The sequence below is a fragment of the Agelaius phoeniceus genome, chromosome 5 (genome assembly GCF_051311805.1).
Source record: "Agelaius phoeniceus isolate bAgePho1 chromosome 5, bAgePho1.hap1, whole genome shotgun sequence".
NCBI classification, from domain to species: domain Eukaryota; kingdom Metazoa; phylum Chordata; class Aves; order Passeriformes; family Icteridae; genus Agelaius; species Agelaius phoeniceus.
In genome coordinates, this window is record NC_135269.1 from 26,821,380 (window position 1) to 26,846,789 (window position 25,410).

Consider the following 25,410-nt stretch of genomic DNA (forward strand, 5'->3'; position numbering starts at 1 on the left):
ACGTTACCACCTGTGGGGAGAAACCAAGAAAAAAGGTCAGCAGAAAGAATGAAGTACCTTTGCATTCCTTCAGGCCAGAATTAGTGTATGATTATTTGCATTACACCTGCTAAACTTCCCTGACTGACAAAGAAACAAAGAGTAGTACTAGACACACAAAAAGCTCACTCAAACGCTTCTTTTACAGCATTCTATAAAGGTTTACAAACACATGTATTCATTTATCAATCCCTAATTAGCTGTATTTTGCAAGTGCCATTAAACCCTCACAAGTCTTAAGAGTCAAGAGTGATAATTACTGTCCAGTGCTTTGCTTTTAAAGGAAATACAAGCCCTAATAGGCTGAAAAAAATACATGTCCTTCAGATTTAATCTAAAAGCAAGACTAAGATAATAATGAGTTAGTTTAAAAACACTTTTCTAATTACTCAAACAAAATTCCCAAGCCTGAGAAAGAATACCTGCAAAATCTAGAATAACTAGTGTAAAGGACATTATCTATTGGTACAATGCAAAGATGAAGCTAATTGCTAGGACCAGATTTTCCTTCATTCTCCCAAGAGACTCTGCAGAAGATATGAAACACCATCACAATGTTCAACACCTAATTTTATCTTTCATTAGGGGCTCTATTCATAGTCCTGATCATCACACTGAAGCTACCTAGTCTTAGACTAAATTCTGCCCTAAGATAAATCATAGCACATTTGCAGTTACAAATTGGAGAAATTACTCTGGATTATCAAAACTGTGCTTTTTAACCAATAGAAGTAAAGTATGTTTCTCCAGCTTTCTACATAGACACAACTACAGAAACAAACATTTAACCAAATACAGCCTTGTTGCTATTCCTGGGGCTTTGGACAGAAGTACTTAACCTGAAGGACAAACAACAAAAACCTTACAAGGGAGATTGGAATTAAAACAGCCACAACCACCCCACACACATACAATCCAGCCCAACTTCAATACTAAATCACTTTTATTCCAACACACTCTCAGCCTGACTACAGCTGTGGAAGGGAAATGTCTGCAACTGCAGTACCATGGACAGTGTATGGAAAAGTTGATAGAATCATAGAATAAGCTGAGTTGGAAGGGAACCATCAGGATCATTGAGTCCAACTCCTGGCCCAGCACAGGGCACCTCGAGTCACACCATGTGCCTGAGAGCATTGTGAAAATGCTTCTTGAATGTGCCATTGACAACTGTGCACTCCACAGATTCTATCTATCCCTTCCATTGAAAAAAATGCCACCCTCAGCCCCAAACCCCACTCATCCTCCCCACACCTCTTCTGCCCTGTCTATTCCCCCTAAAGAGCCTGCAACTATCCAACAGGGCACACTAATCACAAGACTCATCCCACCAGGTTTCACTTATGCCAACATCAAATTTCTAGGACTGGGCCAAAGCTTGGAGCTAGTCTTGCTTGTTCCTCATGCTGCCTGTATTGGTGTAAAAACATTTCAGGTGTGGTACTTTGTAGCATTGAGGGATCCCATCAGCGCTCATTTCCTTTTTTTTTTTTTTTGGCACACCATCCCATTGCACATCACTAGCAAGCCTGGTATTTTCCCATTCCCTTTTGAGCATTTCATCACTGAGGTTTTAAGCAACCACCTTGAACTTTAGGAAGATGAACATCCTGTCTCAGTGCAAGAGATTCAGGGATTCTGCATTACATCCATAAGCTTCAGTATTTACATCAAGGATTATCTTTTAGTTTAAATAAACCTTCCTGCACTTCCACTGAAGCCACATCTGCTTTAAGCCAATTAACACAATCACAGAATGGCCTGGATTGGAAGGTTCCTTAAAAATCATCTAGTTCCAACACCCCTGTCATGAGCAGCAACACCTTTTGCAATAGACCAGGTTGCTCAGAGCTCCATCCCTCCTGTCCTTGAGTACTTCTAGGCATGGGGCATCCACAACTTCCCTGAGCAACCTGTGCCAATGCCTCACAGTAATGATTTATTTCTAATATCTAAGCCAAGCCTACTCTCAGTTTGATTGTCACTACATGATGCTTTCTGGGCTGTGAGTGCCATTGCTGGGTCATGTCCCAGCATGAGGGTCAGCCCCTGATCCACCAGTACCCCCGAGTGCTTCTCAGAGGGGCTGCTCTCCATCTGTTCATCCCCCAGACAGTGCTGATACCTCTGGGGGATGAACAGGTGCTACCCCCCAACCTACGTGCTGCACCTTGCACTTGGTCTTGTTAAGCCTCATGTGAGTTTATAGGCTTATCAATGATTTTTAGTTTCAAGCTCTAACATGGACAATTTCATACTTATAAAGTTGAGGATGGTTAAGTTTTGGCTACAGATTCACAGAATAATTCCAGTTGGAAAGGATCTCTAGGGTTCTACATTCAACCTCCTTCTCAAAACAAAATAAGCAAAACAAGTCTATATTACACTGTGCTTTATCAAGCTGGGCATCAAAACATTCAAAGCTGAACACTGCAGAACCTTTCACCTGTCACAATAATTGTCCCACTCCACAGAGAAACACGTTTATCCTAAATGAAGTTATTTTAATGCATGCCTGCTGTCTCTTGCCTGCCTTCCACACACTGCTCTAGCAAGTTCAGCTCAGTATTTTCAATAGCATGCCCATAGGTACTCCAACCATTAGTTCCCCCTGCTTCCTAAAGTCTTTCCTGCAGCCTGAGGATGCATGTCCCTAACAGCAGACAGAATTTTAGCAAACTGTTACTTCTTATACACATCTGCTAGATTTAAAGTCTTCCAACACAAAGTTTTGATTCAAAGCAGCTGTTATCTTTATCCCTGCACTTCACCAGATACAACTGCAGGAACTAAGACCTCCTAATAAAATCCGCTCTAGTACAAGCTAAAATGAGTTATACGTACTGCCTTTCTGGGCTCACTATAGCCCCTCTCAACAATGTACATCAACTCTAAAAGTAAACATCCCCTATTCAGCCTGCAGCTCTCTTTCTAAATTAGAATTACAAGTTATGGATGAACTTCTAGAAAAACATCATACAGTTAAATGAAGAGTTGTAGTTTTACAAGCTCATATTTATACACACACAGGAAGAAAAAAAGATGCCCTGAACTGAGGGGGAAAGAAAAGACCAAACCAACTACCAAGCCTCAAAGATCAGAAATATATCAGGGAGGAGAATAAGAGTACATTATAGGGCTGCTGTCTAAACCATTGTCAGTTTAGACAAAAACATGCACCAAAAAAGTAAAAACATTACCAAGGACACCACAAGTACTCCAGCCCTTGGAGCAAATTCCTGGTAAGGTAGAGTACCCTACCAACAATTACACACAGAAGTTCTTGTATCAGTCTTCCCAATCCTCCAAAGTTACTTATCAGACTAACAATAAGATATTTCAGAACAGTAACAGCTCTTCAGAAAATGTCCCATACTCTTTGACAAAGAAAATAACATCAGGAATTATTAACCACTGGAAAATTCACATCATGACTAGTCAGTCAAGAAATCCCTGAGACAGGAGAAGGAGTAAAGAAGAAATGTATCCAAAGCTTTATTTCATACCTCCTACCACTAAGTGAGATATGCTCCAGCATTTCTCAAAAGAAAAAGGCTGGGGGGCTACAGTGGAAGAAGCAGTGATGCTTCCTTAACAAAAAAAAGGGAATCTTCTCCATATTGCTCTAGAAAACTCACATTCTGTATTTCATTCACAGCTGAAGGGGAGCAAATATGTGAGAAAAAGGTCTGTACTCATCATCCAGCCTATTAGAAAAAATCTATACAAATAAAATAAATCCTTGCACAGGCTTAAAATCATTCTTCAGAATCCTTGAGAAACTACCAAGAAATACAGAGAACAAGGAGGATTTGGTCAGCCTCTTCAACCTCATGCTAAAACTTGTGAGACAGCAGCCACTACCCCCAGATTCACTCTCAGCCATTCCCACTCAGTATCTTTAGTCACAAGTGGAGAAAAGCAAACCTGACTTCTGCAAAATGTGGCAGCGTTCACCCCTCACTACAGTCAGGAGAGGCAAGTCAGTTTAAGCCCCAGGTGAATGAACACTGGACAACTGGGAGACAGAACATTATTGGTTGAGTAACTTTATTATGCTGGATCCCCAGCATAATGAAGAGAGGAAACTGTTTCAGCAGGTGCAGAGAAGGGCCACAGATGAGCAGAACTCTGCAGTATCTTTCCTATGAGGTTGTTCAGCCTGCAGAAGAGAAGGCGCCAGGGAGATCTGGACAGCAGCCTCCCAGTATCCCATGGGGGGCCTACAAGAAGTATGGAGAGGGACCCTTATCAGGAAGTCAAGTGATATGACTAGGGGTAAAAGCTTTAAAGTGGAAGAGGGTAGATTTAAATTAGATGTTAGGAAAAAATTCATCACTATGAGGGTGGTGAGGCACTGGAACAGGCTGTCTAGAGATGCTGTGGATGACCCATGCCTGGAAGTGTTCAAGGCCAGGCTGGATAGAGCTTTAAGCAACCTGGAAAAGTGCAAGGTGTCCATGCCCATAGCAGGGGTGTTGGAGTGAAATGATCTTTAAGGTCCTTTCCAAACCAAACCATTCTGTGATTCTATGAACTTTTCTATACTTTCCACTTTAAACCTAAGTCAACACAGAAATGCATTACAACTTCATTGCATTTAGGTGGTGCTCAAGGCAGAAAACCAAAATACTACAAATTAAGGCTGTGATCCTACAAACATTTAAGTAGTAAACTTTACCCAATGGAATAGATCTATTGATGACAATGAGGCTAGAGAACATGTTTGGAACATAAAAACATTGCCTACATTTACAATATTAGCTTCAAAAATTTAAGTTTTATTATAACAATTCCCTACCCTGAGCGCTGCTGTTACACAATGTAAGTCTTAATATATAAATACACAAGGCACAGTGGAATTGTAAAGATACAAGAGAAGTTTAGTACATATAAACCCACTTACACTTTAAAGAAACTAGTTACACCAAGGTACCTACACTTTTTCAAGAGTGAAAAAGTAAATAAAGCATTAGCCCCTGTAGCTATTAATTGCAAAGCCCAAAGGAAAAAATAAATGAGTGAACCATTTCAGCTTTTTCTTGATGTGTACCTGGGAGGTAAAGTCAATTCCAAATACAGCACATGTCCTGTGCTCAAACTTGTGGCACTATCTGAAAGTAGGTGGAAATGAGGCCTGTGGCTTATTCCTTGTTTTATGTTGAAAATGACAAAGGATGAGGCTTCTCTAAAATCTGTAATTCTCTAGCAAATAATTCAAGGCAATAAGGTTTCTCTTTTAGTAATTTATAAAACAGTTGTGTAACATAAAAGGTAGATCTAATTAAAGGGCCAAAGCAAACAAATCCAATGTGCTATCAAGTTCTATTAGCTGAAGAAAGAGATCAGCTTGGAGTTCTGTATGGAAAGTAAGAATACTATGCTTAAGACTTCGTCTCCTTCAGACAAGAGCAGGATGCTGTTTCAATAACATGTACTGACATAGGAGTCAGCAGAAAATGGTAAAAATATCTACCATGTTACAGTCACACAAATTCCAGTTGGGAGCTGGTTTGGCTTCTACACAGAATACTTAGAATTTTACTTTACTTTCCATTCAGTAATTAAAAAAATGAGATTTATTTCAAACCATTAATTTAACAAGAAGCACAGAAAAACACTGGAGAGTCAAAGAACCATCTTATCACACATGCTCCCCATACCTGCTAGAAATCCAGAAAGGCAGTTGCTCTGCACAATATTCACCCACATCATAAATACCTATTCCCACATATCTGCTACCCAAATTATAATTGCCTACTTCTGCTTTTCAGGGAAATACAGATTTGTTACTAAAAAACAAAGCTGACAAGGATCAAGACCTGCATTGAGGGAAGCACCTTTATCCCAGTGAGGAACAGAACATAGAGAACTGCATGAACATAATCTATATGCTGTGGTAAACAAACTTTAGAGACAGACACACATAAAGCAATTTCTTAGGGAAAAAAAAAAGGGGACAACAATGAGAAATAACAGCATCAGCTTCCACAAATTTAAGCAGAATGTGCAGTATTAGATTTATATAAATTCCTTCTACTGCTACCTCCACTACCTAGAGCTGCATTAACTCAGGCAAGTGAACTTAAGGAGTCATTTGGCACATATGAAGTGCTGAATGAAATCCCAAACAATTTGTCAGACTGTGACAAATATATGCTATAAAAAGCATAGAAGTTCAAGTTGACTGCAAATACACTTGCCCAACATGTCCTTTAAATGCTGTGATTTTTTTTAATATTAAGAGACAGGTCTGAGGTTTTACCAACCAAGAGCAGCTGAATGCAATTCCTTTGGAGAAGCCTAAACCCATATGAGACACAAGCTAATCAAAACCCATAAGAAAATCAAACAACTGCCTTAAGAGAACAAAGAACTGGCTGATAGATTTAAGTTCCTTTAAAACCAGAAGAAACAAAATACAAAATGAAGACATTAAGGATGCCTCAGAAACATTTATGCTGTTGTCAGCTTTGAGAATATGCTCTTCAATATCTGATTTTCTATTTAGTAAATAAGAAAAGTAAAAGAAAAACCCAAATAAAACAGACTGACACTGAGTCTATCTCCTTTCTTATACTTTCATATACTATGGTATTTTCTAAGTCCATCACAAGTCTCAGGAAAAAACAGTACAATCAAAAGATGCTGCACTGCCCCTCTGTAGAAGATACATGCACCGGGCTTTCAGAGGTGGCACACACTGAATACAGCAGAAACAGCAGCTGGTACTAAGTAGCTCATGTGTTAAGAGCAGATGACTACAGCACTGCAAACGCCAAAAGGAACCTGACCCTCCCTCTCACCTCATTACACCAAATCACATAAGTTTGAAAACAAACTTTGCTGCACCTCTGGTCAATAGTTTAATACAAACGTGCAAAGAATTAAAAAAAAATACCCTCACGGTAACTGGTATAATTACAAGAGAGAGAATAAACATTTTACTCCAAAACTGCCTGTTTTCTGACTCTTCACTTCACTTATACTCTATACAACTGTGCTCAAAGAATAAAAGCCACGTGCCACTGCAGGCTTCCTTATAAAGATGGCACATAAAGATAGTGTTCTCTTTTTAGACACTGAAGTCAAAAGCAAATAGCTGGTTTCCCAGGAAAAGATACTACAGAACCAATTCTAAGCAGTTTCTGCCCAAGGTATGGTGTTTTCTTCTGACTGTCAGAGTCACATGGTCACACAACACAGCTGGCTCTCACCAAGTTTCACTGTGCTATGTATGTATACCATAGTAACCAGAGGAATAGCTCTCATACAAGTTATACCCCTGCCCCACCCCCAGAGAATCACAAGCCTCAAGTTAAATCAGAATGAGAGCATGAGCATAAAAATTTAAGAAATTAATGTCTCTAAAAGGGCTCAGTGAAAGGAGGGAGCCATTACACTGGTGAAAACATGAGAATAGACAAACCTGGAAGCATGCTCACAATTATAACTACTACTCAAGACTCAAATGAAACTGTAATCCAGTCAGATAACACTACCCATGTGCAGAAAACAGTCTGATATAAGAGCTGCTATTTCCTTAAACTTCCCAGCTGTTCTTCCATATTTTCAACGTACAGTAACAGTTATGTAAAGGAAAACCAGCGATCACCTTCTGGTTTCAGACTTACCACCTATGTCCTAGAACCAGTTTGCCACTAACTGTGAAACCACATTAATATGTTAAATATATGCTTTACTAAATGAAAGGATTAGCAAAGGAGCTTTCAAAGATGGGAGGAAGCTCTAACTTCTGTAACGTGGTTTCTCAGTTATAAATTACTTGACCCTTAACCTAGGATGAAGTTTCATAAAAGGGAAGATTACCTTCTTAGGAAAAGGGATTCAGGCATGCTAAATGATCAACAGAAACACATGCAAGAAGGCTCCTTCAGAGGAGCAGCAGTTACATGATAAATGGCAGTAAGATTAAGTCACTAGACAAATTGGATTAATGCTACTGGGCCTCTCTCAATTCAGACCAGTGTGTTTAACAGAACTTCAGGAGTTTAGGAGCTCTTACAGTTCACACTGATTGAAGGAAATGCATTCAAATTAACTATTGGGCATGCTGACCTATAAACACAAATTTTGACCTAGCAAGTTTTGGCCTTTTATGCTAGTTTAAGAGCTCTCAGGGGACAGACATTTTATGAATGAGATACTGAAGACTAATTCTAGTTTCATTCAATAAAAAAAAAAAAAGTCACATGTCATGAAGCAGGAGCTATTCAAAGACAGGGAATAGTTTCTATTTTTGAATGTCCAACAGCCCAAGGTAATATCTACAGATCACAGAGAAGCTCTAGGTCTTTAACTGACAGGCACAGCTATAGCTACACATACCTATCTTCATTCATTATATCTGGAGAGAAGACAGAGAAAGACAAAAAAGTAGCTGAATACTTTCTCCCCACATCTAGTGATTATTGCTACAGACTTCTTCCCTATCCTGTTTCTCTATAATTCTAGGCTGTAGTAGAAAACAAACTCTGAACAACAGCCACCACATGCTTACCAATCTGGGACATAACCTGCATCAAAACTTCTATCATAAACTCTTCAGGTAGGCAGCTCCAAAGCACACACAAATATAATTACCTCTTCCCAGTCCTCCACTCAAACTCCATTTGTTTTTTTTAGGACAGCAACTTACTATAACAGGTAATAAGAGACAGGTTTAGAAATAACAAAACTACTCCACCTGCAAGTACAGTATTTCACACTCGAGGTGTCTTAGCTCATGTATCTTGCAATTTAAAATTAATATACACTATTCAAGCAGGATCCACATTAAATCCATACTGGTGAAGGAGACTCTAAACCAAAATATAACATGAAGCCTGCTTTCAAATAAATCTCACCTGTTGAATTCAGTGCTCCTGAAAAATTGTTACAAGTCTACCAATGCAGTGTATTTTATTCTACAAGGGTTAAGTTGGCCACCCTTTTAGTTACTACTTTTGCATATCAAATCTTATCTGGAAGAAAACATTTAAGAACATCCACACCAGGAAAAAATAAATGCCCCTTCTGTTAAGCAAGGAAAAGATTAGGCCTCAGCAGCGTGAAACATAAGCACTCAACCACAAAAAAGGCCTAAAAATGGCCCAAAGTAAAACCTGGGATGAAGCACTGCTTGAAAATCACAGTACACATGCCTATCACATTTTTTGGCCATCCCTACAAAGCTCATGTGATTCTGTTTTGGATTTGAAGAACTCGTTAGAAGTGAAGACAGAAGTGTGCTGCCATTTTTGCAGTTTCTTTCACTTCATTTGTTTTGAAAAAAGAAAACAAAAATAAATCAAACCCCAACAACACAAAAACATCACCCCAAATTTCTAGTGCTAATAATTGATTCTTGCAATCAAATACAAAATACTGCAATATCACCTGCCAGCAATGAAAGACTGCTAAGCTGAGAAAAGTAAAATACTCAAAGCCCAGAAGGAGCTCAGACAGTACAAGAGCCTGCACTACAACAAGTGACCCTCCATCTCTCAACCAAGATATGCAGAAGTACAATTACTTTACATCTGATTTTGTAGTCAATTGAAATCCACTTCATATTGGGCATCTATTGCTCTCAAGACAACAGTGAGATAGAAGAAACAGATGCTGGGATCACAGTATGTTAGAAAGCTGCAGATGAAGTTTTCCATTTTTCCCTTGAAAGAGAACAGAACTGGATCAAAATCAGACAGCACTGATCAGAGAAAAAGCCTTAGCAAAGATCCAAGCTCCCTTTCCACCAAGTTCAGTAGCATGTTTGCTTGATCTCTACATCTACCTTTATTTTTAACTCAGTGACTAAAGGATTAAAAAATCTCCCTTATGCTGATCCCAACCTATTTTTCCTCAATTTGAAAACCAGCAACAGATGAAATACCTCAATAAAAATACACTAACAACTGATTAACCATTATGAAATCAACACTAACATATTCTGCTCCAGAATAAAAACATAGTTTTCAGGATACACAGAAAAGGATAAGAAGTGTCATTCCCTTGGCCGGTGATTGTCTTGATAGCTCTGGATGCAGGCTTCCTCAAGTTGTTAAAGCACATGCTTGAGATTTATGAACACCTTATTTTGCACATCCATGGTTAGAAAACACTTGCCAGCTCCATTTAAATGATGATAGATTCCTACTAGAAATACCTTGAAGTTGTCAAGTTCCCAGAACAGCCAAGTGGAAGGAAAGAAAATAAAACATATCATCACAAAACTTACTTGATTTTAGCACTATGTAGAAATCACTAGTTTAGACACTAATCTTCCCTTTGAGCTGATGCAGCCAGTCTAATAACAGCTAACCAGAAGCCAAAAGTATGTATCCTGAATACTCACTAAATCTGTATAATCTTGAATACAATTTTGAAATAAGAAGATGATGAAGATTCCTTTTTCTAACTCATACAAGAAATATGCCATCTGACGAAACCAAGCACGTCAAAGTTTCTGGTGTGACAGAAAAAATCCCAGTCTGGTAAAAACATGCACCTAACTGATCCAAACAGTCTAATGCATGCTTTTACTTAGATATGTTATATTCATATTTCATGCTAGACACTTGCACTGCCCTCCCAATTTACTTACAGGAAGAACCAGAAGGCCTGAGCAGCAGCTCAAGCCATGCCAAACCATTTGCTGCTATACTTAATTTTCCAAGTATGGAAAGTATTTACAGTAGTTAAAATGTTGACAAATGTTAACCAACCTTCTGAAAAGAATAAATTCATAGACTATTCTCCAAGAAACAGAAGAGGGCGGCCCAGAGGGATGGGGACTCTATTCATAAAGTTCCATCTCCTCACACTGCTACCATCCAATAAAAAGGGGACTAAACAGGTAGAAAGAGACACACTGAAAAAAAAACCAAAAAGAAAGCATGAACACCCTTAAAGAGAAAAAACATTCAGGACATTGAAGCAAGGTAAGTTATGCAGTCTTTCACATATGCACTTACTCAAGTTATCTCAGCAATACAGCATAACTGCAAGTGGGACAAGAGGTGTTTTGTACAACCTAAGGCACTATTCACCGTGTGAAAGTTTAAGAACCCTTGACCCCAGCAATCTTGCTGAGCAAGTAATTTCCTTCCAGCATGTGTTAAGGCCTATAGATCAGCCTCATCTTACCAGAGCAACCAAGACCCAAGATGCAATCTGTTATCAGCCACTTAACAGTTACCTGTGCTTACAGAGTGGTCTATTTGAAATAATCTCATTTATTTCAAAGAGGTAGGTGAGATTTTGAGCAATAGTTGCCAGAGTTAAGCCTTCAGGGCCCATACTTAGGATCTCGGTCAGAGCTATTTCAAAAACATTTAGCTCACAAAGAATATCCTAACTTCTATGAACAATAGCCATGAAGGAAAACATGTACTTTTACATAAAGATGATTTTTATTACATAAAAAGCCATGTACTCGTGTATGCTCTCTCACCAGCCTTTTTAACCCAAGTTTTTTATTTAGTTGGCACTCTAAGGATGGTCTTAAACTTTCTGAAGCACCAAGAAACTAGTAGAGCACTATTCCTGACAGACACTCACCACCTTTTCTCTGTAAAAAGAAAAACTGCTAGGATCCTCCAACACCCTAATTTTAAAAAGCTAACAAAGAGGCATCTAAAGAAACATGCAAGTTAAAAGAATACATAATTTTATCACTGTATTCCCCCTTTCCAAAACAATCTTTTCCCCTAAAATGAACTTAGTTTTCAATTCAGCCAAGTTCAACTGCCAAGCATTTCTAAACATGTGTTCATCTTGTTTATGAAATGGAAACTCTATTGCAGAATTCCAAAAGCCTAAGGTGCAGCACAGCTGAATCCTAGACCACAAGTTAGATCACTACATTATTACAGAGGTGCTAAGAAACTAGCAGTACATTTCGCTATTTGAAGGCCATGTGAAACTAATTCACACTCTTGAGTCAAACAAGGCTGTTTTATTCCCTGCTCTTCATAAGCCTGTATTTTATTTTTTCTCTTTCCTTTTTAAGCAGTGAAAGGGGCTAGAAAAAGTTTCATTCCTCTACATATTCATCTTTCAGTACGTGTGCTCTTCTCCTAGTGCCAGACACCATGTTTACATGAATATGAAGTCAAAGTACAGGGATGTTCGAGTCAAGACATCTCAAAACTAAAACAAAACACAGGCAGTTAAAACACAGCAAGCTAGAAACCTGTACAGGCTCAGTAAACATGTGACTGGCCAAAATTAACTCCTAAAACTTTTGGACAGGAGTAAGCCAACATCTGCAGGTCTAGAATTTCCACAGCTTTAACCAGCTGTGGATTTTGCTCACATTAACATACACTCTGGAGAGAATTGCTTCTCCTCTGAACAGCATACTTAGTATTACCACACTGACAGAAGCATACAAGCCATGGACAATTAAATCCTCTCTGGTATAGTAACAAAGCATTTTAAGATAATTATCTAGTGTATTTTCCCTCCCCTTTACTGTACATACAAAGGCACCGGCTGCTCACTTTTAAACTGGCAGGTAGAGCTGTAGGACCGTCGCTAGAAGCAGGATAAGCACCCATACACAGCCTTGTCATTTGTTTCTGCTAATACACAAAATGGAAAGAACTTCTAGGATTTTGCAAGCAGGAGACAGAAAGTTACGTACCGATTATTTTACTGACAGACAAATCTCAGGAGGTTGCACGGACTGTCCAAAATAACACTAAAATTAAGAGGCTGCCATTCACCATCTGTTTGCCTCTCCCTCAGGAAAAAAGTGCCTATCACAAGAAGAAATGGAGCCTGGCTCCAGGGAAGAGGAAGAAGGGGAGAGAGGAAATTTCCACGCAAATTCTAAGTGAATCACGCTGCGATGCCCGCGCCTGGCCGCACCGGCCTGCCCCGGCAAATGCGAGCGGTTCCGGGGCCACCGTCCCTCCGCCAGCCCGGCCGGTGGCCCGGCTCGTCCCAAGGGCTTCCCCGCGCCGGAGGGGGGGGCGAGGAGGAAATCAGTACAGCCTCCTCCGGGCAGCGACACGGAGGGAGCCCCTTCCCCGGTGCCCCCGGGGAGGAGGAGCCGCCCGCTCGCCCCCGCGCCCTCCCCTTACGGCCCGGTGCCCTCGGCGCCCGGCAGCGGCCCAGCGCGTCCTGCCGTCGCCGGGGCTGCACCGGCGGGTGGGCTGCGGCCTGCGCCGTCCCAGCGAAGCCTCGGCGCTCTCGTAGTCAGAGCGGCCCGGCTCCCCCCCGCCTCCTCCTCGTCTCTCCTTCCCTCCTCCTTCCCTCCCCGGCCCGGCCTTCAGCTCGCACTCACCCGCCTTCCTCCTGCCTGCCCGGCCCGCGGTGCGTGTGCGCGGCTCTCCCTCTCAGGCTGCCCAGCGCGGCGGGGGCGGCCAGGCGGGTGGGTGAGTGAGCGTGCGGGAAAGGAGGCGAGGGGAAAAGGAGGAGAAGGGTGGGGAGGGAAGGAGAGAGGCGGCGAGGAAGGAGAGAAGCGGAGAGGAGAAACCCGCAGCGGTGCTCCTGGGGCGAGACGTATGGCGGCAGCCGGTCGGGCGCTCGGGCGGCTGCTCCGACGACCTTTACGCGAGGGACGGGCGATCTCCAAGCTCGGGGCGCTCCGCTGCCAGCCCGGCCACCATCTTACATTGGGGAGACTTGCCCTGGACGCCGCCCCCGCTGCGCGTGCGCTGCCGGCAGTGGGCGGGGAGCGGCGCGGGAGGGGGGACGGGGCGTGACGGCAGCGGCCGCGACGGCGCGGGGCATGACGGGACTTGTAGGCGGCGGTGGTGGCCCGGGTAGCGCGGGAGGAGGCGGAGGTGGCCCCAGCCGGAGCCCGGTCCTCTTCTGCCAAGCCGGGGATCCGGAGCTCTCCGCCGGGCAGGGCCGTCCCCGTCCGTAAATTCCCTGCAACTTCAGCCACCTGTTGCCGGACATTGAACCGCGCGGTTTTCAAGCAGTGGGTTGATTTCTTTAAATTTTTTTTCCCTGTCATAGGTGTTACTTTGGGGTTTTTCCCCCTGCCGGGTCGAAGCGATCCTCATCGGTCTTTGCCGGTTGTTGGCTACAACGTCGGGGCTGTGCTGTGCTGTGCTGTGCTGTGCTCTGCCCGGAGCGCCCGGCACGGCTGTCAGCGGTTCGCTCGCTCGGGGCTGGCCGCGGCCCCCGCGAAGCCGCCGCGGCAGCTCCGCCTCACGGCGCTCGGGCCCTCGGCCGCCGGCAGAGCGGGACTGCGCCCTGCTACCGCCACAGCCGGTCGGGCCACCCCGCGCCGCTCCCGTCTCACCCTCCCCTCGCTTTATTCTCACTTTTTATTTTGTAGAAACTCAGAGAAACTGTATTGCTTCTATCCTCTCTTTCTACCACAGACGCGCTGTACCATGGATCTGATCAAATTGCATGCATATCCCTCTCTTTTTCCTGCGATCCCCGATGCTGCACGGAAGACCCCATCACCTCAGCTGACAGAATGCTTTTACTCATCGCCTTTATAGCTCTCTTGTGGCTTTCCTGGCCTGGCATCCTTAGCTCTCCGGGCAGCCAGCCTCATCCTGGGTGTTTAATTATGAGTTATCTCTAGTGCACAAACTATCAATACTTTTGCCATGACAATATTCACCTGAGAATTTGACTTATTTCAGCAGTTGGTAGGACAAAGAGGTGTTCATCACCGAATGCACTGGCACAACAGTTACATTTAAGGGCATGGATTTTTTCTCCTTTACATTTGTTTCTTAGTTTGAAGTATTATACCAGTACAGCTTTGTACAATATGCTTGTTCAACTAACAGTGGAACTTGTGTTGACATAGCTTATCTCCTTCCTAAAACAAGTTAATGTTACCTTGTGCATATTAAATTTTAGATTGATATATGTATGTCCCCCACAGGAAAGCTCTACAAATTAACTTTACAACTTCTTGCTGTCAGCAAGACCCAGGTCTGCATAAAAAGATATGCTGTTCTCAGCAGTAGTCTTGACATGTAAACTCAAATGCAACGTTATTCAGAAAACAAAACATAAAATGGAATGTAAACACCCATATACGTGAGAAATCCTGTTTCTCTGCATATATCTTAGAGTGTAACATATACTTAATATACCAATGGAAAAGTAACTAGTTACTATATATTAATCAAATTCAGGTGAATGTATGTATATAACAATGTATTTCTCAAAAACTTTATTATTTTCATATTTTCCTGTCAACTGATATATAAACGATTAGGTTCCAGAAGTATCCATTATGTAAGTAACTTATATAAGTGATGTGATTGTTGACACACCTAATACCCAGCAACATTTCCTGTTGATTAAAAGCAAGTACTCAGACTTGGAAAGAAAGGATAAAAATAATATAGCTAAGACCTGCAATTTTGAATCAGAATTGAGGCTGTTAATATTAAGTGAAATCTGTACTTTCTTTTAATTCAGAATTAAGGAGTCTTTCCCTTAGTAAAAGTCTGTTCAAATCATGTTGCTGAGACGTGCGTGAACAGATAGCAGCAGCATCCAGTAATAATGTAGGAAAAAATCTACATGGCTGAAGACTACTCTGGCTGATGTCACCAAAAGTTATCCATAGCCCTGCTTCCACCTCTTAGCCCTGCTTCCACCTCTTCTTTAATCTGGTAAGAATAATGCACTAGGCCATCATGTGGCCATTTTAAAGTTTTAAGATGTCCTTAATTACTTTTAAGTAATTGGAATTGCTTTCATAAGGTTACTTAATTGCATTTTGACACCTTATTTACTTTTGGAAATGTTTGGATTTGTTTTGAATGGGTCTGGCAACTCAGCAGGACTGTTTGTAAGAAATCATTTCCATGTTCATAAAGAAAAGCTTTTGGAACACGTTTTCTTGGAAATAACCAATATGTACCAGCTAGAGTAAAAATGTCTGTTCATATGATTTATATATTGTGGTTCAGTCCCCAGTTCTCTGACATTTTTTGCATATGCACTGTCATGCATTGATTCACACCCTGTACCGGGAAATTGTTCTCCTGGGCAATGATCCGCAGTCACTGTCTTGAGGAACAAACACAGGAACCTGCTAGGATTCTGCAGTTTGGTGTGAAGCCAAGCTATTTTCAGGACTCCTCCAGTGTTAAGCCACCACCATTTCAAATGCTTGCCCACCTGTTTGGAGGAAACGATGGAGAGTCCAGAGAATGGACTAGAGAAAGACATGATGGTGGGGTAGTGATACTGGCAGGAAAGGAGGAGGTGGAGACCGAGTCATTCCATGGCTGGTTGGGATAGAGAGTAATTATGCTGGGACTTTAGGATGGTAAAGTTGCAAAGCATCTGTACAGATTGCAGTCTGAATATTCAGCAGCAAAGAGACAATACAGCTGCACCTCTACATGTGGACTTTCTGCTCACTGGGATTGATAATGGTCTACCAGTATGTGCTAGAAATGTTTATCACATGTATATTTCACTGTGTTGGTACTGAAGAAATACTTCCTGTTTTACAAAGTTTATGACCCCAAGCTCTGCTGGCAGCAGTGGCTGAATGTGCCTATATTTCAAGCTGAAAATTTGGTTTCATAAATAGAAAAAAAATTCTTTTTCTCAAGCTTCTTCAAGCAAAGCCTTATGAATCGCTACAGAAAGTTCTATGTTATAGAATTATATACAATGGTTAATAACAGGTTTTTTGGAAATTCAGCCTTATTTACTGAAACAGAAATAAGAATTGCTCTGCAGACTGCAATGGATGTTATTGATGTGTCCACTCCTTTTCTCACTCTTGGAGGTCTAAACATCTTTCTGCTTCTCTGACTAATGATGCCTTTTACTTGGCAAATGCACTGGAGAAAGGAACTGCATGACTGTTCTGACCAACTGTAAAATAATAATAAAGGGCTTTGTTGGGAAATTAAGGGCAGGTGGAGGAGCCTTACAAACACTCTGATCAATATTTGCTGCAAGTGGCAGATGTTCACTATGTCTTATTGGAAGTCCATGAGAGGAGAAGGAGATCTCTGTGCTGCTCAGGAAAACAAGGTGAGTGAATTGTCCTGCTCTTTCTTAAATGAGAGAATAGAGTGGTGAAAAATTAATATATTATAAAGATAAGGAGAGAGATGTATCTTTGTTATGTTTTTGAATTATTAGGGGAAAATGAGAACCTCAATGGGATGCTACAGCCAATTTTTTCATTGCAACCTTATTTATTCAGCATAACTCTGGCATAGCACACCTTATCTGCTAAGTGCACCTATCTTTGCAGAAAGCAGAAATCATTCCTGTTTTCTGGAAAGGGTGTCGTGGGGATCTCCAAGAAGCTCCCACTATTTGTTAACCACAGAGTGCACTTGAAGTAGTGGCATAAGATCCTAATATTCTTCAGAGGACTGGGGTTTTTCTACAATTTACAGCAAATCTTCCTGCTGGTGGCATTTTCCCTTATCCCAAACTCCTCTGAATCTAGACACTCATGTCCATGTTAACACAAGTTGTCATAAACATCCTTCCAGCTCTTTTTTTGCTTTCTGGCTCCTGTGCTGAAATCCATTCATAGAATCCTTGAACTTCTCTTTCCTATTCTCTTCCTTTTTGAAGTATTTTTTGTTCATTAAGCAACCTGTTAGGCTAAAGTTCCTCATCATAATGGCGCCTTTGTTGTCAGAGATAAATTGCAGTTATTTGTTATTTCTGCACTGAACTCAGTGCCAATGATCATAGGTTTCAATTTCAAATCAATTTTGGAATGTCATTCCCATCTGTTTTTTCAGTTTGGGCTTCCCTAGGAAGTGGTTGTTCTCAGCAAACCCCATAGTGCGTAAAAATAAGAAGCCTTTCTCTCTCTACATCTCTTTTCTGTAGAAATCCTGTGCTCATCTTGGAATGAGAAGGAGGGAAGAAGATGCTGGGCTAAAGAGAGAGATAGTTTCCTGTTATTGAATAGTAACAGGGCTTGAGTTTGCAGTTTTATGTGCACCTCTGTAGCAATGTTACCTTGAATATGTTTCCAAGAGCTGAGAAAAAGTCTTAGAGCAAAAGCCAATGGATAAATCAGAAGGATGTGCAGCATTGCATAGAAGGGTACTGAAGTATATTCAACTGCAGAAGTGAGAGAGACCATACAGATGAGAAACCCAGAGGGCTGCACTGCTTTGCTCTGTGCATAAAAGCACAGTCTTTGCCCTACGACCTCCTGCAACACATGCAGGTCAGCATCATGTGCACCAGAAGGGAACAGACTGTAAAGCAATTGGCCTGAATTCAAGAATTTTATATTGCTGAAGGTTTGATTACAAGTGTTTTATAATCTCAGCATTTTGAAATGTTTAATTTTGGTAATTCATCTTATAAAATGTGAAAGGAAGCTAAAGAATGCTGAACCAATTATAAGCCAAAGTGTATTTGCTATTGCTTTTTTTTCTGCATTTGATGTTGCAATAAATATGCCTGCCCTACAATCTGTATTCCTTTTAACTCATGGGATGCTGCCCATGAGAGTTTTTTGAGTGGCAGGAAGAGCAGCAGTGAGCCCAGATGTGTAGCAAGCAGCACAAGGTGGGAACACAAGACTGGGACCTTGTTTGTGGAGCAGCATGATGGCCACAGCAGAGGAGGTGGCTCTAGACAGATGGAAACAGGCTCATGGTTCATATAGCTCAATTTCCCCTGCCAGTGATGGCATCTGGATACCACCTGGCTTAGAGTTGCAGAGCTGTGACATAATATAGGACGTGATAGGAATACTTCCCTCAGCAGCATTTTCAGGCTAACCACCTTTCTGGATTTCAAACAGCTTTTTTGTAACCTCAGTCTTTGTATTTCAGTTCAGTGGTTTGAAAACAATATTAGGCCTACAACTCCATGTTTGAAGTGACATCATGTGATAGCTGTGGTAAGTCACCTGGGTCTGTTACAATAGAGAGGTTCAACAGTTGACTTCCCATGGATAAATCTTTCACAGCTTATCCTATTCTGGCCCGTTAGAAGTCCTGAAAGTCCTGTTCACATCCCTTCAGTTCTTGTAGAAAAGCCGGCGTTATTTTGCTTTATGGCAGCACTGGTCCATTTCTCAGGAATGTCCCTCTCTTGCATTCAGTTTGACCAACAGTCACAAAGAGTAATATTTGAGGCAGTGCCATAAAGTTTGGGCTGGATGTGCTGATACACATAACCCATGAGACAATATCAGGGAAGGAAAGAGGTGGTACTCAAAAAAAAAAAGTGTGCATCTGGAGGAACACACATATACTGGAATTGCAATGGAAGCCATCAGCATTCAGCAGAAGTGATTAATATACTTGATCCAGATGATTTTGGAACAGAAGAGAGCACTCAGGGGCCAGACACCAAAGAAACCTTATCACATTACACAATGAGGGAAAATTATTCAAAAATGGGCAGAATCCTCTCATAAACTGGATGCAGCTCATAGCTGAGGGCTAGTGAGCCTGGGTTTCATTCATGCAAAAAAAGAAAGGCCAGCCACTTTAAAACAATTGTTACAAATATGCTCAAGCCAACTCATCTGAAATATTTGAAGTAACATGCCTGTGTAGACAGGACTTCATTATGTTACATATTATTGTTTTCAGGGAGTCATCACCTGCTCTTTAAAGCAAAATATACATTACAAGACAGAATGATTGCTCATTATTGTCATATTCCTTAATTGCCTTCTATATTAGTGCATTCAAAGGAATGTATTTTTCCTCTTCTGCCCTTCTCTGCCTTCATCCAACAGCACTCAGCATTTTCCACAGAGCTCAAAATTGCTCACATTCTTATAAAAATGCCTCAGCCATATGGGATTTGCTGAGATGAAATAAAAAGTGCATGACTTGAGAAAATGCAATACTTTCTCCTGCATATTGATTCCATGGCTGCTGTATAAACAGGAACTGTCCATTACAAGAACTTCCACTGACTTTTTCTTGTGTTGGAGCTCATGTTCTGCATAAGCCAGGTGTGACAGGAGCTCACCTGTCAAGAAAGATGACGTTGCATTAAAGGGTTGGTGTGAACTTTGACGCTTGTAAATATATTGCACCAGCCAAGCCCCACCTGCAACCTTGCATTTTTCCAGACAGATATATTTCCTTCTGCCAAAAGGAATGTGACCTACTGCAGCTAATTTTATGCTATATAAATAATGCTGATAGAGAGACAAGCCTGAGATAAGATAGGTTAGATAGGCAAAGTAATAAATGAAGTAGGAAAGTCAAAGCATTTATTAATCAGAAATATGAATATGTTCCTTAAGGAGCTGCAGGAAACCAGCTGTAATGAGGACAAATGAGAGATCCAAGAATAATTAGATCAGTTTTACACATAGGCAGCACTGTAACTGAGACTTTTTATGACAGATCTTTGCTTGTTGTACAGAGAAATTTGGTTCTTATATTCTGATAGAGAACATTTCCTCTTAGTCTGTGCTTGACACGCCGACAGAGGGAAGGTTGTGCTGTGTGCCTTGTGCTGCTCTGCTCTCTTTCCCTTCTGCTCCATCTTTCCCCCAGACTCTGCACCATGACAGGACCAGGCCAAGAGCCACTATGGGTCAGGAACATATCCAGGGAGAGCAGGGACCAAGCTGGTATCCTGACCATATTTTATAGATTAACCAAGACACCTAAAGCATGAAAATATACTTTTCTGTTTTAATATGCATTATTTTATTCTTCCATATTAATTTTAAAATTGTACTATGTTTTCCTTGGCAACATTTTAAAATCATTGGTACATCAGTGTATGAATATGAGAATTCCTGCTAACAGGCCAGACATGGAATTAAAGCCTTGGGTAGACCCAGTTTGTTTTACTCCTAATAATCCAGCATTTGTGGGGTTTTAAGGAATGATAAATGACCTCATCTTAAATAGGTTATATTAAACTGTAGCCAGTCAGCTCTGGTAGGTGCCATAGTTTTCTAAAGCAAATAAATCAGGTACTGATTTTTATTTTAACCTACTTTCACATTTTCTTTTTTTTTTTTTTCCTGTTTACTTTCTTTATGTTGCTACCGTACTTGGAGAAAAAAAAAATATTTTTTGCATGGAAAAATTCTGAAGCATGGAAAGCTTCAGAACAGATGTGCCCCAGACATTTCCACTGATGGTGTATTGTGTCATGCATACCTGAAGGGTTTATAATTTGTTTTATGCAAACCTTTATGCTGGGCCTTGAAATGTACTGTGAAGTTGTCAGGTTGTCATGGGAAGAAGGTAGGATATGCTCAGTGTTTTGTGTGGTTTTAGTCCATGCCTAGCAGTATTTCTCCTGACTAGTACACAAACCAATGTAATGTCTAAAAGCCACAGAATCTGAAACTTTTAGGTGTTTATACTTGCATGGGATCCCATGAAAGTATCCTGATTTCCAAAACAACTGAGCATTTGGAACTTCTCCTGAGGTCAATGAAGACTCATCTTCTCTGAAACACAGTTCCATTCTGCAAGTTTCCACACAGAAATTCTGTGTTGAATATTAGACCTACACTGTGGAAAACATAATGTACAATATTACAAGCATTAAGATTAGGTGGGTAGCCAGCTGCTTCCCATTTGTGTAAAAAGACTTGGCCAAAGTCAGGGACAAGAGAGAAGTGAGCTGCTGGTTGTTTGCTTCTTCACTCCTCCTCTTTGCAGATAGGAACCTAGACATTGGACTTCCTTCCTTCTGTGTAATATATACCTTTCCTCATTCTTCTGAGCAGTATATACTTTGACTCATCTCAGGCCTACTTCAAAGACACATAAATCAGAGGGAACAGTCCCAGACCTTTCCTACTACAGTGAAGTCATACATTCTCACCTCAGGACAGGTAAACAGTGAGTTATCTCAGCTGAGCTCTTAGTCAAGACAAGGGTCTCATTAAAATCCAAGATTATTTAAATTTAATAATTTAAGTGAAAATGCCACTATGGATATTTTTAAAAATAGTTTAAAAAGTAAGGTATCTATTTTTTGAGGTACGTCTACTTTGATGCACAGAAAAGCACTCAGATCTCAAAAGATGCAAACGGCTGAAAGAATAATGGTTCTGTTGTACTCCTGTAAAAAGAAGGACCAGGTGGCCTAGTTGAGTTTTATTGGGCATTGCTTTGTAATTGTTGACATGACTGAACCATCAAAGCTGTAAAAGGTGCTTGTCTAATATTCTGAGCAGTGTACTTCCTTAAGAAAACTTAGCTCTGATACAGCATTCACCTTTAATTGATACTTTTCCTCTCAGATAACTGTGGAATAAAGATGATGAATAGAGTCAAATTACTTTTTCATGGCTCATCTTCATCTTATATAGAGTTTTAAAGTTTAGAGCATGGGTATGTCCTCCTTACAGGAGGTCTACATGTCTCAGTCTGCAGAGGGCTGACAACTGCCATGGAGCAGACTGACAGCACAATTATCTGCAAGGTGTGCCCTATGGAGAAAAGGCTGAGCTTCAGCAGTTTGGTCATGTTACAGCATGTGACAAAATGTTACCAAAGAAGTGATTACTCCTGTCCTACCACAGCAGTCCTTGTGTCAATGGGTTCTAGCAATGGCAGCCATGCTTAAATTGAAGAACTTCTTACTAAACTATGTAAGCCATGATTTGGATGAGAAAATGTAGGATATGGGCAGAGAAGCATGGTGAGAACAACACACGCTGCCCTGGGTGATACTAGAGCTGAGTGTGCACTTACTGTACTGCATTGTATTCTTCCCCTTGATTTTAAATACCAGCAGTTAATAACTATCCCCTTTATGCTGTCCAAGTTTGTGTTTGCACAGTATTTAAAGAGGAGGTAAGTTTCTTACAGACAGGGATTCCTAGAAATGAAGTAGGCTGTTAACTCTAGAGGGATACTAGCTCCCCAAAAAGCTAGCTCCTTGTCTTGTGTTATGTGTGAAAGTTCGTGTGAGGCAAAACTTGGAGCTGGATCATTATTTCCTGGAGCCATGAATAGAGAGAAAAGACACAACTTTCAAACAAGAAATCAGTTTACTGAGAGCACTGGGGCTATATGACTCACTAATTTATCTGAGTAGGTAAACAAACCAGAAAGTATTGAAAGAATGCCTGTGATCAATGAAAATGTAAACATGCTTTTGTTCTTGCTCAGATCAGAAAAAAAATCCACTCTGAATACAGATTGCCTAGGTTTGGAATATCTGTAAAGGAAAAAAGTTACAGCTGGTCATGTTGACAGAGCTGGTAGTTCACTTTCACATATGACTCAGGCTTTCAAGAAGTCTCCAAAGTGGTTAACACAGAAGTTTGGGTTTTGTTTTTGTTTTTTTTTTTTTGTGAAAATAAAGTGAATTAATATTTGAGTCAAACACATGCTGATGTGTTTGTTAAAAAGTCTTGATCACTGAGACAAATCACAAGAGAAATATTCTTCACCTGGTGGTCAGATTAGCCTTTTGAATGGTGGGATTTTCTCTGCCCCGTTCCCTGGCAGGTTCCAGTTGCGTATCTGGTGGAGGTTTAATGATTTTCATAAAGTGAAGTGTCACTAACAAGAGACTGAGAGCATAGAATTCCAAAGACCCCTCCAACATTCATGGGAGGTAGCAGTTGCATATTAAGCTGGGAGGGAAGAATTTAGCAAGCCTCTCACAACCTGAACAAGTAATCTGAACCTCTCCAGTGAAAGGGAGGCATCAATCTTCCCTATAATGCTCTTCAGATCTCACCTCAAAACTGACACTAGACTTTCTGAGAAGTTCTGGGAAAACATACTTTGAAACACATTTATCATCATCTAATATGAAACAATGTCAAACTAAGACACCCAAAAGGCATAATCAAATCCTCATTAAAACTATGGCCACCTAATTTTTGGGGGTTTCTCATAGCTTAGTGTCTTTGTGTAGTTATAGTCTAAATATACCTGCAAGCAAACCTTTCCCACAGTGTTTCAGAATGAGTCAGTACCTCAAGCTTCTCCTGGGCTGGACCTCACCATAACTACTTGTTTCTGCAGACAAACTGCTCATTAAAGAGGACTCAGAGTGATGCATAAGAAAAACAAAATTATATTGTTACTAGGCAGATGCCCAGGAATGCAGCTGAGTGATGCAAATACAGCAGAAGACTTTAACAGACATGTGACCTCCACTGAAATATTTTGACATCAGAATCGATTAATACAATTTCTTGTTCCAGAAATTGAATTTGTTCAGTCCATGTTCTTTAAATTCTTGCTCCTGAACATAATTCTTCCTGATTCTCTGCAAACTTACATGAAACAAAAAAATCGACCAGAACAGAAAGCAAATCCTTTCTTATGCTATCTATTTACATAGGGTTTTTTTTCCAATAAGTTATCTCAGACCATCAAGACAGGGAAAGTATTTCAGTAACAAATTGTCAGAAGTGCACAAACTATATTTTGCATACATCTTTTGGGTACAGGATGCTTCTTGTCTTCTGCCCAGAGAAGTCCAAAGAAGTGGACAGTGCTGGGAAGATAATTAACAAAATGGTAGTATAATTTGTGAAGCAATTTTACATTGCAGTAGAGATGGCATTGCAAGGTAGCCTTTTCCTGAGGCTCATTGGTTCCTATATCAATTTCACTCCGTTTGTAAGTATAAAGTAGTGATTTATATCAATTTAGTTTAAATTGACTCCCTCTCCCATTTCTTGCATTATATCTAGTTACAGAAACCCTCTGCTTTACATTAATAGCACAGAGATTTTTGTGCAATTTTACACGTCTTCAGTGTTGCCCAAGTGAACTCATTATACTCTCTCATAGCTTTGCACTTATTCCAACCCACCCGTTCTTGGATGGGAACCCAAAAGAATGAAAGAAGTATGTAAGTCAGCTGCAGAATATATACAACATGCTTTAGAAAGTGCTCAGAATGAATTACAGCATAAAGCCTGAATTTGCAAAACTGGCAACTTGCAAAAACATCAGCCATCCTTAAATCTGATATGTAAATCCCTGAACAGAATGAATATCAATAAGGCAGTTGATTTGCCAAGACTTCTATTTACTATATCAAATATCTTCACTTTGCTTATGCTTTGTTTTTCCAGCATTTCCATGGCTGTAGGTTTCTGCACCTCTCGTTTTCAATTACTGGCAGCTACATCGTTACACTAATCAGATCACCTTCTGGGCTAATAACTGCCTCAATGCCCTCAGTAGCTGAATGGAGAAATTATTACAGAAAGACTGTTCTTCATTCCAGAATAGAGAAGAAACAGAAACAAAACAGATAGCTTAGAGAGCCCCAAAGCAGGAATTAGGAAAAAAATAACTCACGATACATGACGGAGCAAGAACAGTATTTTCACTCTAGCTCTGAAGCCTGAACAAGGCTCATACAAACCCAACTGACAAGCAGGATATTGCTTATCAAGGCATTCATTTCTGGTCAGATGCCTATAGTCACTAATTGTCCTCACCTACACAGGAA

At 40.8% G+C, this 25,410-nt stretch overlaps 1 protein-coding gene and 1 long non-coding RNA gene across 7 annotated transcripts in view; one reads left to right on the top strand and one right to left on the bottom strand.

Annotated features, from left to right (window-relative positions):
- Window positions 1–13,651, bottom strand: part of CNOT4 (CCR4-NOT transcription complex subunit 4) — a 76,906-nt gene extending 63,255 nt beyond the window's left edge. For 4 of the 5 annotated variants that reach the window (XM_077178696.1, XM_077178693.1, XM_077178692.1 and 1 more), the window contains exon 1: window positions 13,334–13,466. The gene's annotated coding sequence lies outside the window, so the exon portion shown is untranslated. Of the gene's footprint in view, window positions 1–13,333 lie in introns of all 5 variants that reach the window. The other variant, XM_054631081.2, reaches the window with a different exon arrangement.
- Window positions 13,652–13,790: 139 nt separating this feature from the next.
- Window positions 13,791–18,449, top strand: LOC129119637 (uncharacterized). Of its 2 annotated transcripts, XR_008534147.2 has the most exons (3): window positions 13,791–13,975; window positions 14,385–17,031; window positions 17,854–18,449. It is a non-coding gene; the product is annotated as an uncharacterized LOC129119637 (long non-coding RNA). The 2 variants fall into 2 exon arrangements; XR_013182359.1 differs by having other exon boundaries at window positions 14,385–18,449.
- The last annotated feature ends 6,961 nt before the right edge of the window (window positions 18,450–25,410 follow it).